This window comes from Plecotus auritus (assembly GCF_963455305.1).
Source record: "Plecotus auritus genome assembly, chromosome: 5".
Taxonomy (NCBI): domain Eukaryota; kingdom Metazoa; phylum Chordata; class Mammalia; order Chiroptera; family Vespertilionidae; genus Plecotus; species Plecotus auritus.
This window is the reverse complement of record NC_137776.1, coordinates 101662132-101676062: the sequence shown is the minus strand read 5'-3', so window position 1 is coordinate 101676062 and position 13931 is coordinate 101662132.

Genomic DNA, 13931 nt, shown 5'->3' with positions numbered 1-13931 from the left:
AACACAGCCCCACAGATATTAAGGTTCTAAAAACTTGTATTCCAAGTGTTTCAAGCACATTCCAAAAAGTTTCCCTGGTGAGTTCTGAGAGTTCTAAGCACTTTCATACAGTTAACTGTGTTCTGTGAACATGAATTCTTTGTTTTGTAAACAACTTTCCTCACAAAATGCCAACTCATTGAGACTGACATATAAATTCATCTTTGAACACGAATTCTCAGTGTTTCAACACTGCCTCACAGATATTAAGGTTCTACAAACATGTATTCTAAGTGTTGTGTCTGAATTATAAATATTGTAAACACGATCCTAATCAGTTACCAGCTCTTTGAACACTGTCCCACAGATATTAAGGTTCTGTGACTTTCAATGTGCAGCAGGACGTCATTAAAGGCAGTGCTAGCCTCAAAGTCTAGCCTAGAATCACAGCCTCTGAGCCAAACCTCCACACTTGGAGAGCCCAGCCTAGCCCCACATAACTGAGCCTATCACCAAAGGGCCAAGCCTTGCTCAGGGAGAATACAGGCAAAGTCTTAAGCAATGGCAGACTGGGCCCTGGGCCTCTCTCTCAGCGAGTGTTAGGAGGCCCTTGGCACACTACTCCCTTGGTCTCTCTATCAGAGATTCCTAACAAGGCCCAGGGCCCTGGCAACCTTGGCCCTGGGCCTCTCTTAGAAACTTCTAAAGAGTCAGTAAGTTCTTAGAGGCCAAGCCCCATAGAGAGCCAGGGTCCCTAGAGGACTGAAGGGGCAAGATTTCTGGCTGAGGTCCACTTGGGTATCCCTGGTGGCTTCCATCCCCTCCTTAGGCCTAAGCAGCCCTAGCCTTAAGAGGCAGATAGTGAGGGTAAGGTGCTGTACTCACACTGATGATGGCCTGTGACTTTTCTGAAAGAGTTATCTGGGTTTCAAAAAGGAAGTGCTTAACTATGGGCCACTAAGTTACCATGAAACCTGGCTGTCTGATGTCACTCACAGAGTCCCAAAGAGGCCACACACAGGAAGACTACATGAATTTAAAATAGTACATATATGACAGGACCTTGGAAAATCAGAGCGGTTATATAAGAGGTGTCCCAATTGCCCTTGGGCCCTACTGCCCAACAACAATTCCTTCTTTTAGCCTAGATTTGTGGGCTCATGGAAGGCTCCCTATGACCTGCTAACAGAGGAAGGAAAGTTGTGGAGTAACTTTGCATGATGTCAATATCCAACGAGAAACTGCACTGCTGCGATACAACAGGCTATTCTGGATATTTGTGAAGAACAGTGGTAATGAAACCATAGCAATGGGCCGAGCTTGGGGCCTCATTCTCTTTGTTTAGATGACAAGTGACCAGATTTGCAATCAGATTCTGATTCATGGCTCCAGCCATGATCTTGCAATTGTAGTCAGAGACATGGAAGACACATTATTGGAAGATCATTCCCAATGACATTTGGGCAGAAGTTTCTTAGAGTGTTCTCAAACAATGGGCATGAAATACAGATATTTGTGTCGCATATACTGTTTATAACAGTGAATTCTCACAGTTGAGGATTTCATTAATCAAGAATAGAAAGTGGTCCTAGAAGGTTTGGCTTGGTGGGTAGAGCATCGGCCTGTGAACAGAAGGGTCCTGGGTTCGATTCTGATCAAGGGAATATGCCAAAGTTGCAGGCTCAATCCCCAGTAGGATGCATGCAAGAGGCAGCAAATCAATGATTCTCTCTCATCTTGATGTTTCTATCTCTATCTCTCCCTCTCCCTTCCTCTCCAAAATAAATAAAAAATATATCTATTTAAAAAAATAAGATAAAGTGGCACATTCTATATATTCCCTCATATATGGAATGTAAAACCACAAACAAACAAGCAAAACCTCCCACATAGAAATGAAATCATGGTGGGTACAAGAGGGGGAAAACATGAAGGAGGTAAAGGGGTCAAATACAAGAGGACAGAGGAGGCTAGACTTTGGGAGGTGAGCACATAATGGATTATGCTATGTTGTACTATAGAGTCATAATATGACATTTATTTAATATTATTAACCACATTACCTCCCACTCTTGTTCATGAAAAGAAGATACTTTTCTGTTTTTGGATAAACACATTTTTGTTTATCTACAATTTGTTCAACCAGAATGAGGATAATCACCTGAGACTTGGTAATAGAACATGGGCAGCATGGTGTTAGCCATCAGACAGTTAGTGAGGAGTAGTGCTTAGAAAAATAAAAAAGATTCATAATGTTATCAAACCCAGCTCTGAATCCAGACTCCTGCCAAGCAAGGCAATTTCCAAATACTGGGCTACAGCTTCAGTAGCTGGGGAGTGAAGAGCACTGGGCAATCCAATGCGTTTCCTGCATTCTAGTTCCCATGTCTGTGGTAATAACATAGATTCTGAAAAATTTCCAAGTGGTCCCCTGCAGCAGACATAGATATGCTCTTGCACAGCATTTAATTTATATCCAGAATCAGATTGAAGAGATTCAGGACATGAACAGATTACTTTTTCAACGGCTCAACAAAATATGAGGAAAATTGGAAAGTACAGTTGTAACTGATAAGGAAGAAAACTAGAATAATTCATGATTTGTCATGGACAGGAAAAGTGTGCAAAAAAAGAAGAAGCACACAAGGGTAATAATGGCAGTGACGTCTCCTGTGGCAGTTGCCAACTGCAACTCTCAGCAGGACATTAAAGGTGAAGGATGAAATGTGACCCTTGAGGAAATGTGCTACTCTTTGGAAGAACTACACGAGTACAATAATTTACACAAGCAGAAAAGTATAGAATATGTGTGGAAATAATTAATGTTGGGGAAAATGTTACAAGGTACATAAATTTAGATGAGAGGAAATGTATTAATTTTAGCTCACCAGACAGAGACTCTGCATTTACATTTTCAGAGTGGGTGATTAGAAAAGGCTCTAAAAGTTTATAGGGATGATTGGCTGACAAATGCATTGAATCATGGCCCAATAAATGTGACATGGAAATGCCCACTGTCTCTGTTTTTAATAAAGAAAAAGCAGTTCAAAATTTTATGGAAGGGAGAATGTTAGAGTGGATTGGTCATCAGAGTCCTATTCCAAACTCTGTGCATGTACACCTGGCATAATTTTCACCAATACATGGCAAAATATATTTAAGAGTGGAAATGGCATGTTTGAAGAGCTGTGTGTTGACGCTTCTATGAAGGCTAGACATTGGAAATTGAAACCTCTCAATGGAAAAATCTAAATGTGATGGGGTCTATATGGATACCCACGTGATGCAGGGAATGCAACCACCAAACTCATGGTAGATCTGATCACACTGAAAGACTGCAAGTCAAAGCAGCATCAATGAGTCTGAACTCTCCAAAAGATAAACCAAACAATCCCATTTACCATTGCAACAAAAAATTAAGATACTTAGCAATAAACTTAACCAAGGAGGCCAAAGACCTATCCTTGGAAAACTAGAGGATGTTGAAAAAAGAGAGGAAGATATAAGCAAGTAGAAGAATATACCATGTTCATGGATTGGTAGAATCAACATCATTAAGAAGTCCATACTACCCAAGGCAATCTACAGATTCAATGCAATTCCTATTAAAATACCTACAGCATATTTCAAAAGTCTAGCACAAACAGTCCAAAAATTATATGGAACCAAAAAAATACTCCGAATGGCCATGGAAAATCTTGAGAAAGAAGAACAAAATTGGAGGAATCAAAATTTCAGGTATCAAGTTATACTACAAAGTCCCTGTACTCAAAACAGCCTGGTACTGGCATAAGAATAGGCATATAGATCAATGAAACAGAACAAAGACCCCAGAAAATCTACCCAAGCCATTACACTCAATTAATATTTGACAAAGGAGGCAAGAGCATACAATGTAGTAGAGACTGTGTCTTCAATATATGGATTGGGAAAACTGGACAGGTATATGCAAAAAATAAAAAATAAAAGTAGACTACCAACTTACACGATACACAAGAATAAACTCAAAATGGATAAAAGACTGAAATGTAAGTTGCGAAACCATAAAAATCTTAGAAGAAATGATAGGCAGCAAAATCTCAAGACATCTCTTGTAGCAATATGTTTACCGATACATCTCCTAGGGCAAAAGAAACTAAGGAGAAAATAAACAAATGGAACCATGTCAAAATAAAAAGCCTATGCACAGCAAAAGTAACCATCAATGATATGAAAAGGGAGCCCACTGCATTGGAGAACATATTTGCCAATGATAAATCTGATAAGGGGTTAATTCCAAAAATATATAAGGAACTCATACAACTTAATAAAAGGAAGACAAACAACCCAATTTAAAAATGGGCAAAGGACCTAAACAAAGTAGACATACAAAAGGCCAAGAGACATATGAAAAAGTGCTCAAAGTCACTAATCATCTAAGAGATGCAAATTAAAATGACAATGAGGTGTCACCTCAAACCTGTCAGAATAGCTAGCACTAACAAATCAACAAATGACAAGTGCTGGCGAAGATATGGAGAAAAGGGAACACTGCTGGTGGGAATGCATACTGGTGCAGCTACTGTGCAAAATAGTATGGAGTGTCCTCAGAAAATTAAATATGGAACTGCCATATGAGCCAGTGATCCCATTTCTAGGAATATATTCTAAGAAATCCGAAATACCAACCAGAAAGCATATACCTACACCCCTATGTTCATGGCAGTGCAATTTACAATAGCTAAGATTTGGAAACAGCCTATGTGCCTATGAGTGGATTAAAAACTGTGATACATCTACAGAATGTAGTACTACACAGCTGTAAAAAAGAAAGAACTCTTACCATTTGCAGCAGCATGGATGGACCTGGAGAGCATTATGCTGAGAGGCATAAACCAGTCAGAGAAAGGTAAGTACCACATGATCTCACTCATATGTGGGATCTAATGAACAAAATAAACTGATGAACAAAAATAGATCTGGAGACAAAGAAACATCAAACAGACTGTTAAAACTCAGAGGGAAGGCAGGGGAGGATGGGTGGGTGTGAAGAGATCAACCAAAGAACTTGTATGTATTATATGCCTAACCCATGGACACAGACAATGGGGTGATGAAGGCCTGGTGTGGGGGGTGGGAGCGGGCTGGGAGAGGCCAATGGGGGAAAAATGGAACATATGTAATACTTTCAACAATAGTGATTTAAAAAACAAACAAATAAATAGTGGAGTTCAACCTCTCTCTTTGAGAATATTAGTGAAGCTCAAAGGATTAGCAGGCAAGTCCCTTGGACTCTCTCTTAGAGAGTCCGAGCAAGGCCCAAGACCGAGGCAGCCTTAGCCCTGGGCCTCTCTCTTACAGAGTTTGAGTAAAGCAAGAGGTAACCCTAGAAGCTAAGCTCCATAGAGACCCTGGCTCCCCAAAGAACTGGGGGAGGCACCATTTCCAGTCTCTGATTGAGGTCCATCTGGGCATCACTGGTGGCTTCCATCCCCTCTTTAGACCAAAGCAGCACTAGCTAAGATGAGCTAATATTTATGGCATGGGCCTGTAATTGCCCTGAAGATAGGCTCTAATTGGTCACCAAGAATTATCTCAGGTGCTAAACCATGGGCTATCAAGTTACCATGCAACCTGAACTATGCATAATGACCTGGGTGTGATGTCTACCATGGGGGTCACAAAGAGGTCATGTACAAGAAGACAACATCAGCTTAAAGTAGCCCATACAAGATCGAACCTGGGGGGGATCAAAGCAGTTATAGAGAGGTGGTCCAAATTCCCACCAGCCTTACTGCCAACAATGAATCCTTCTCTCAGCCTAGGCCTGTGGACTCATGGAAGGCTCCATATGACCTTTTGGCAGAGGAAGGAACGTCGAGGCCTGGGTACCAATGATTTTGCATGAATTTGATGACCCACCAGAAAGTGCGCTGCTGCCGCATCGCCGACCCTCTCTGGACATTCGTGAAGGATCGTGGGTAATGAAACCTTTACAACAGGTGGATTTGGGGGCTATTCATCTCCACATTCACTTGGCAGGGATGACAAATGACCAGATGTGTAAGGAGATACTGATTCATGGTGCTGGCCATTATTTTGCAGAAATAGGGACATGAAGGAAACATGATTGGAAGATCCTTCACAATGACATTGGGCATAAGTTTGTTGGACAGTTCTCACTTAATGGGCAAAAGTATACAAGGATATTTGTGTCTCCTATACTATACCTCATAATAAATTCTCACAGTTGAGTATTTCATTAAACAAGAGGATAAAGTGGCACATTCTATATTTTTCCTCATCTATGGAATATAAAACCACACACAGAAGAAAAAAACAAACAAATAAAATATCTTCTATACAGCCCAAATCATAGTGGTTACAAGAAAAGGAAAAGCCTGAGAAAGGATAAGGATGGTCTTGAAGAAGACAGAGGAGACCACACTTTCCTGGTAAGCACATAATACCGTGTGCCATCTTGTACCATAAACTCGAACAACTGAAATTTATATAATCATGTTAACCATGTTACCCCCCAAATTGTAATACTGAAGTAATATTTAAAGCAACTCTCTTAGTCCCACATGCGCTTAAGAAAAGAGGAGATACTTTTTTCAGGTTTTGAATAACATAAATATATTTTTATTTACCTACCCTTTGTTCAACAAGGGTCAGCTAAGTCATCTGTTGAGACTGAGCAGTAGGTGTGCTGTAGGGTGTCAGCCATCAGATAATTATGGTGGAATCGTGTCTAAGAAAAGAAAAAAGAACAAATAGCTAAGGTTACCAAGCCCAGCTCTGATCCCAGACTCCTACCAAGCAAGGCAGTTTTAAGTCCTGGGCTACAGCATCGGTAGGTGGGGAGTGCGGAGCACTATATAGTTGCCCCTGGTTCTATGCATGACTGAAATAACCGGGATGCCAGAATGATCTCCCATAATCATTACTGATGAGTGAGGGCTACTATGAGAGAGTCTAATCAGAAGCCATTAGAACTGCCTGTAACTAGGTAAGTAGTAAATGAAAAGCTGTACCACATACTTGGATGAATAGAAGAGATTTGTGCCACCAGGAAAGTTTTCAAAGACGCAGGAAGTGCCGATTGCAACACACTCTCAGTAAGCTTTTGATTTGGCTTGTGCAAAAGGAGGAAGAAAAATGAGGAGAAGGAAGAAGAGTGGGAAAGGGAGGAGGATAAAAATAAATAGAGGAAACAACATAGAAAAGGGTTGTTTATTCACCCAGACTGTAAGTACAGGTGACCTGAGCTGCTGCTGCTGGACCTATGTGGTTACAGTGCAGGCAATGCCTCCTCCTTGTGTTTCATGGTTCAATCTAAGTTGCCTTCCCTCCGCTGGCAAGGCCAGCATATACCTTCATTATCTCACTTCTGGGGTGAGTCAGCTCTACAGCTTTATGCTCTTTGCAGAGGTCTTGAATGTCTTTTCCATCCACAGGATGTACTTCCTGTTGGTCCATTACATAGATGACATGAGGCTCACTGGACCTAGTGAGTGGGAACCAACTCTAGACGTGCTAGACTTTTAGAGAGAGAAGTTAAAGAAGAAATCTGACTAAAATTCAGAATTCCTCTCACTCAGTGAAATATTTTTGTGTCCAGTGGTATTCAGCAGGAGAAGTAACTGTTTTGAGGTAGAAAATAATTGCTGCCACCCGGCCGGCGTGGCTCCATGGTTGAACATTGGCCTGCGAACCAGAGGGTCATGGTTCGATTCCTAGTCAGGGCTCATGCCCGGGTTGTGGGCTGGATCTTCAGTGTGGTCATGCAGAAGGCAGCCAATCGATGATTCTCTCCCATCATTGATGCTTCTCTCTCTCTCTCTCCCTTTTTTTCTGAGATCAGTGAAAATATATTAAGAAAAAATAATTGCTGTCATCCAGCCCCCGCAGAGACAATGATGGAGGCACAGTGCGCAGTAAGCCTCTGGATTTTAGAGGCAGTAGATTCCTCAGTGGAGCATGCGACTCTAGCAAATTTATGGAGAGATGATAAGGTCTGCTCCAATGCAGTTGGACCTGAAAAAACACAGGGCACTGAAACAGGTCCAGGCTGCTGTGCAAGCTGTTCTGTGACCGTGTCCATATACCCAGCAGACTTGATGGTCCTCTGAGTATCTCTGGCAGAGAGAGATTCTGTCTGGGACCTTAGAAAGACCTGTGGGTGAAAGAAAGTGTAAATGCTCAAACTTTACAACCAAGGTCTTGAGATCCTCAACAAATAACTATTGTTCTTTTGAGGAACCACTGTGGCCTCCTTTGTGTCAAATTGGGCAAATAAAGTTCTTTTAAAAAATATTTTTATTGATTTCAGAGAGGAAGGGAGAGGGAGAGGTAGAAAGAAACATCAATGATGAGAGAGAATCATTGATTGGCTGCCTCCTGCATGCCCCCTGTTGGGGATCGAGCATGTGCTCTTGACTGGAATTGAACCTGGGACCCTTCAGTCACAGGCTGATGCTCTATCCACTGAGCAAAACCAGCTAGGGCTAAAGTTCTTTCTTAATTAGGAAGCCACATGCTTACACCATCAATCCTCATGCAAAATCTTTTCCACCCAGTAAACCAGCATTTAAGAGTTCCCTCTTTTGTTACTTTAGTGTCCAGAATGAGAAAAATAAAGAAGACAACAACACAGGGCAGCAGAAGCCCTCCACGATGTTCCCACCTCCTGAGCCCCAGAGAAACAGCAGGAACTGAGTCAGAAGCTGGCAAACCGGAGCCCCATGTTGCACTGTGCTGCGCAGTGCTTGGGAGAAGTAACCCCAGATGCCATGGTCCTTCAGGGGCCTCCAAGTGTCAAGGGAAACATTCCCTTTCTCAGTTCCATGAGCACCACACAGATGGTTTCCAAACGCCCTTCAGCCCGAAGTCACCCTGGTATGAGGGGAAAAGAGGCAGGGGACGGGCCTGTCACCCCTCAAAATGCACTGAGGTTTGTCTCAAAGGGTTTCTTTGGTTTCAAAGAGGAAAAGTCTAACCATAGGCCTCCAAGTGACCAGGCAACCCAGCTGTCCATTATGACATGGGTATGATGGAACCCATGGAACCATAAGGTTGGTGACACACAGAATGACTACAACATCCATCTAAAGAGGTTCATACGTGATCTCACCTGGGAGGACTCAGGAAGCTCAGGGAAGTCATGTAAGTGCTGGCCCAGTTGTCCTTGATCCCGCTTGCAGCCTAGCTTTGGACTCATGAGAAACTCCTGATGACCTGTTGACAAGGGGAGAAATGATGTGGCCTGGCTTAGCAATAAGCTAACGTGATCTTGATGACCAAGCAGAGAGCGAGCAACTGCAGCCCGACAGAGCCCTGCAGACATTCCTGAAGGGCAGGGCCCGGTAACTCATCCCAGGGGCCAGAGTTCCCAGCAGGTCACTGTCACTCACTCTGCTTGAACAACAAATGATCTGAGATGCAAGTACATGCTGATTCATGGCTCTGGCCAAAATGTCTACCATAGAAATAGGCAGAAAAGAAGCATGAATGGGAAATTATTCACATTGGAATATGGCAGAGGCGTGAGGACAGTTTTCACTCAATGGGTACGATATAAGAGATTTTGGTGAACAACTGCAGAGTGCATAGCTACAGCTTGACAGAGGCCCTGTAAGTGTCCTTGAACAACAGGGGTGAGGAAACTATCACAGTGGGCAGCTTCCTGCAGATCACCTGCTTGAAGGTCACTTCAAGATCACTGTGCTTGAAGGTCAAATGATCTGACATGACAGCATATGCTGATTTATGGCTCTGCCACTATTTCCCATCAACAGCGAGGCATAGAGGTGTGAGGACAGCTTTCACTCAATGGGCAAAAATATAAAAAGCTATTTGTGCCTCCTATGATGCTTATCACAAAATATCCTTAGAGTGGAGGACTTAATCCAGGGGGTATGTTGGCACATTCTGTATTTTCCCTCATCTATGGAATGTAAAAGCCAGAAGCAAAACAATGCTACAAATAAAATCACTTTTTAGTTTTGGAATAACATGAGTATAATTTTGTTTACTTTCCTTTTGGCAACTAAGGATCAGGTGAAGTCTCTGCTACAACTGGGCAGCAGCAGGTGTACTGTTGGGCGCTAACCATCAGATATTTAAAGAGGAACACTGTCTAAGAAAATCCTTCATTATGAGTTAATACCAAGTTGAGATTCTAGAGTCAAGCCAAATAAGACAATTTCTAATATGTGGTCATAGCATCACTAGATGGAGGAGTGAGGACCACTGTAGCAATCCAATGTGCTTTTTCGTTTCTAGTTTCCATGTCTGTGGTGATGACATCAACGTTCTGAAAATTTTTTGAGTGGTCTGTAACAGCAGACATGGATTGCTTATTTGCTTTACACCCAAGGTCCCAGGTTCAGCTTGAAGATCTTCAGGACATGAGCAGATACTTGTCTAAATGGTTCCAAAACAGATGTGATAGATAAATTGGAAAGATTCATGGTAGAAAGCTGGCAACTGATCTCATGATTCCCTGCGTTGGAGAGAGCTGGGCTAGAAGCAACCCTAGAGGCCAAGCTGCATAGGTGATCTGGATCCCAGACCTGTAGGGCAAAAATGATTGCAGTCTCAGGCTGATGTCCACCTGGGCATCACTGATGGCTTCTATCCTTTCTTTAGCCCAAAGTAGTCTTAGCCAGGAGGGGCAAATATTCAGGGCAATGAGCTGTCATCACACTGAAAATGGACTGAGATTTGTTCCCTTGGTTTGAAAGGAGTGTTTAAAGATGGGTACCCAAGTTTTCATGCTACCTGAATTGTCCGTTATGGCCTGGGTATGGTGTCAAGCATGATCAAACCTGGGAGGACCAAAGCAGTAATATAACCTGTGACCCAATTTACTTCAGTACCAACTTCTATACAATGAATCTATCTTTCAGCCTAGACCTATGGATTCCTATGACCTCAATACAAAGGAAGTAAAGTTGTGGCCTGGATTACTAATGATTATGCATGGTATTGATGGCCAACCAGAAAGTGGACAGCTGCAGCACGACAGACCATCTCTGGACATCTGTGAAGGACAGTGGGTAACAAAACCTTCACAATGGGCAGGGGTTGGGGCAGTTCACCTTATCATTCACTCTGTCCAGCTATGGAAGGAGATACTGATTCATGGCTCTGTTTAGTATTTTGCAACATTAGGCAGAGACATTGAAAAGGGCATAATTAGAAGATCCTTCACAAACTTTTTGAGCAAAAGTTTATTGGATGTTCTCACTCAGTGGTCAAAAATATTCAAAGATATTTGTGTCTCATTTAATGCTCATCAGAGTGAAACCTCAAAGTGGAAGATTTCATTACTCAAAAGTATAAAGTGGCAGATTCCATATTTTCCCTCATCAATGGAATGTAGAAACACAAACAAAAGAAACAAAATCTCCTACATACAAATGGAATCATGGTGGTTAAAAAAAGGAAAACATGAGGGAGGACCAGGTGAATAAAAGGGGTCAACTGCCTGGGGACAGAGGAGACAGACATTGGGTGGTGAGCACATAGCTGAGTGTGCTCTGTTGCACTATAAAGTTGTCAAGTGAAGTTTTATAATGTGATTAACCCAAAAATGTAATAATGAAATAATTTTTAAAATAAACTTTGTTAGTCTCATGCTTGCTTAAAAAATGAAGAGACATTTTTCTGTGTTTGAAAACTATAAACATATTTTTATTTACCTATCATTCATTCAATAAAAATCAGGTGAATAAGCTGTTGAAGCTGGGCAGTAGCAATTGTGCTGGAGAGCACTAACCTTCAGAGAATTAGTGAGGAACTGTGTGTGTCTGAAAAGGAAAGAAATCATGATTAATCGTTGCAAAACCCAGTTTAGATTCCAGGCTCATGCCAAGCAAGGCAATTTCTACACACGGGGCTACAGCATCACTAGATGGAGACATGAGGACTGCTGCGGGAACCCAGCAGGATTCCTACATCCAGTTCCTATGTCTCTGGTGATGACATGCAATCTGAAATAGTTCTGAGTGGTCCCCTCAGCACACATGGACACACTCCTTCTCATCACTTGAGATTGCTTGCTGAACTCATGTCCAGGGCTCAAGCTGCTGCTTGAGGAGCTTCAGGGCATGAATAGCTTATTTCCATGCTTCCAGCCAGATGTGGAAAAACATTGGAAAGTTTCCTGGTAGACACACAAGGGGAATCACTGTGGTGATCTCTCCTGTGGCAACTGCCAGCTTGACTAGATGCCCATCAGAGCAGGACACTCAAGATGAGAGACAAAGTGTGGCCCTTGAAAAAGTGTGCCGCTCTTTGAAAAAAAAATTTTTTTTAATATATTTTATTGATATTTTACAGAGAGGAAGGGAGAGGGATAGAGAGCTAGAAACATCGATGAGAGAGAAACATCGATCAGCTGCCTCCTGCACACCTCCCACTGGGGATGTGCCCGCAACCAAGGTACATGCCCTTGACCGGAATCGAACCCGGGACCCTTCAGTCCGCAGGCCGACGCTCTATCCACTGAGCCAAACCGGTTTGGGCAAGTGTGCCGCTCTTTGGAAGAACTATGTGAGTTCTCTAATACACAAAAGCAGAAAAACATGAAATAAGTGTGGAATTAATTAATGGTGGAGGGCAATGTTCATAAGAAACATAAATTTGGATGAGGAATAGAGTTTATAACATAAAAAGAAAATCAATAATTTAGTGTTAAATAAACAAGTCTAATTCCAGAGTCCACTCAAGACAATGTCTAAATACTGGGTGGGCTACAGCATCACTAGATGGAGGAGTGAGGGCCGCGGTGAGAATCCAATGGGTTTTTTGGTTGTTGTTTCCATATCTGTGGTGATGACATAGACATTCTGAAAATTCCTGAGAAATCCGCAACAGCAGACAGGGATGGTTTCCCTGGTTTATAGCCAGCACACCTCATTCAGCTTGAAGAGATTCAGGACATGAATAGATCTATTTTCACAATGGCTTCAAGCCACATGTGAGAAAAAATGGGATGGATCATGGGAGTGTTGTAACCGATATGGGATAAAACTGGAATAATTCAGGATTTGTCAGAGACTGGAGAAATGTGCAAGAGGGAACACATAAGGGTAATAAAGGCAGTGACCTCTCCTGTGGCAGCTGCCACCTTGACTAGACTCAAATCCCCACAGGAAACTAAAGGTGAGGGGAAAGCAAGACCTCTGAAGTAGTGTGCTACTCTGTGGAAGAACTATGTGAGTAATGTAACTTACCCAGGAAGAAAGATATACAATGTGTGTGGAAATAATTAATGGTTGAGGACATGTTGAAAGAAACACAAATTTGGATGAGAGGGAACCTATTAATTCAGGTCCACAAGAAAGAATCTGCATTTATATCGGCAGCATGGCTCATTACAAAGGCTCTACAAGTTGATCCACATGGAGAAGCTAGGCCACAAAGGGATGGGTGTAGCTAGTGTGGAGGCCCAGGGAGGAGAGGTTCAAAAAGGAAGGTCACCGGGGTGGATGCCCAGAGGTGCCCTAGGGCTGAGAAGCAGGTAGATCAGTTGACAAGCCCCTTCGAAGACCCAGGGACAGGGGTGTGTGTGGACTTGGCAGAGAACAGTCAGCTAAGATGGGGCAGGCAGATTCAGACCCATTCTCAGGTTCAAGGGACCTATCAAATGTGTGTGAAGTGGAGAGAGGAGGGATCAAGCCTGCACCACACACTTTTGGCTTCTGTGATTGACAGCTGGTGTCCTTGGATAAGTAGGGAGCTCAGAGGAGCCAGGGAGAGTGGAGGAAGCCTGCAGCCCAGGCAGTGGGCCTAAGGCAGCCAACCTCAGGCCTGAAGCTCAGGAGTGTCAGTGCTAGGGGAGCAGGTGGGTCAGCCCTGCAGAGGGGGCAGGGAGGGAGCTTCCTCCATGGTGGAACACAGGAGTGACAGGAAGCTTTCAATGAGTGTTTGTGGAAGGCATGAGGGAGTGACTAAGGGACAAG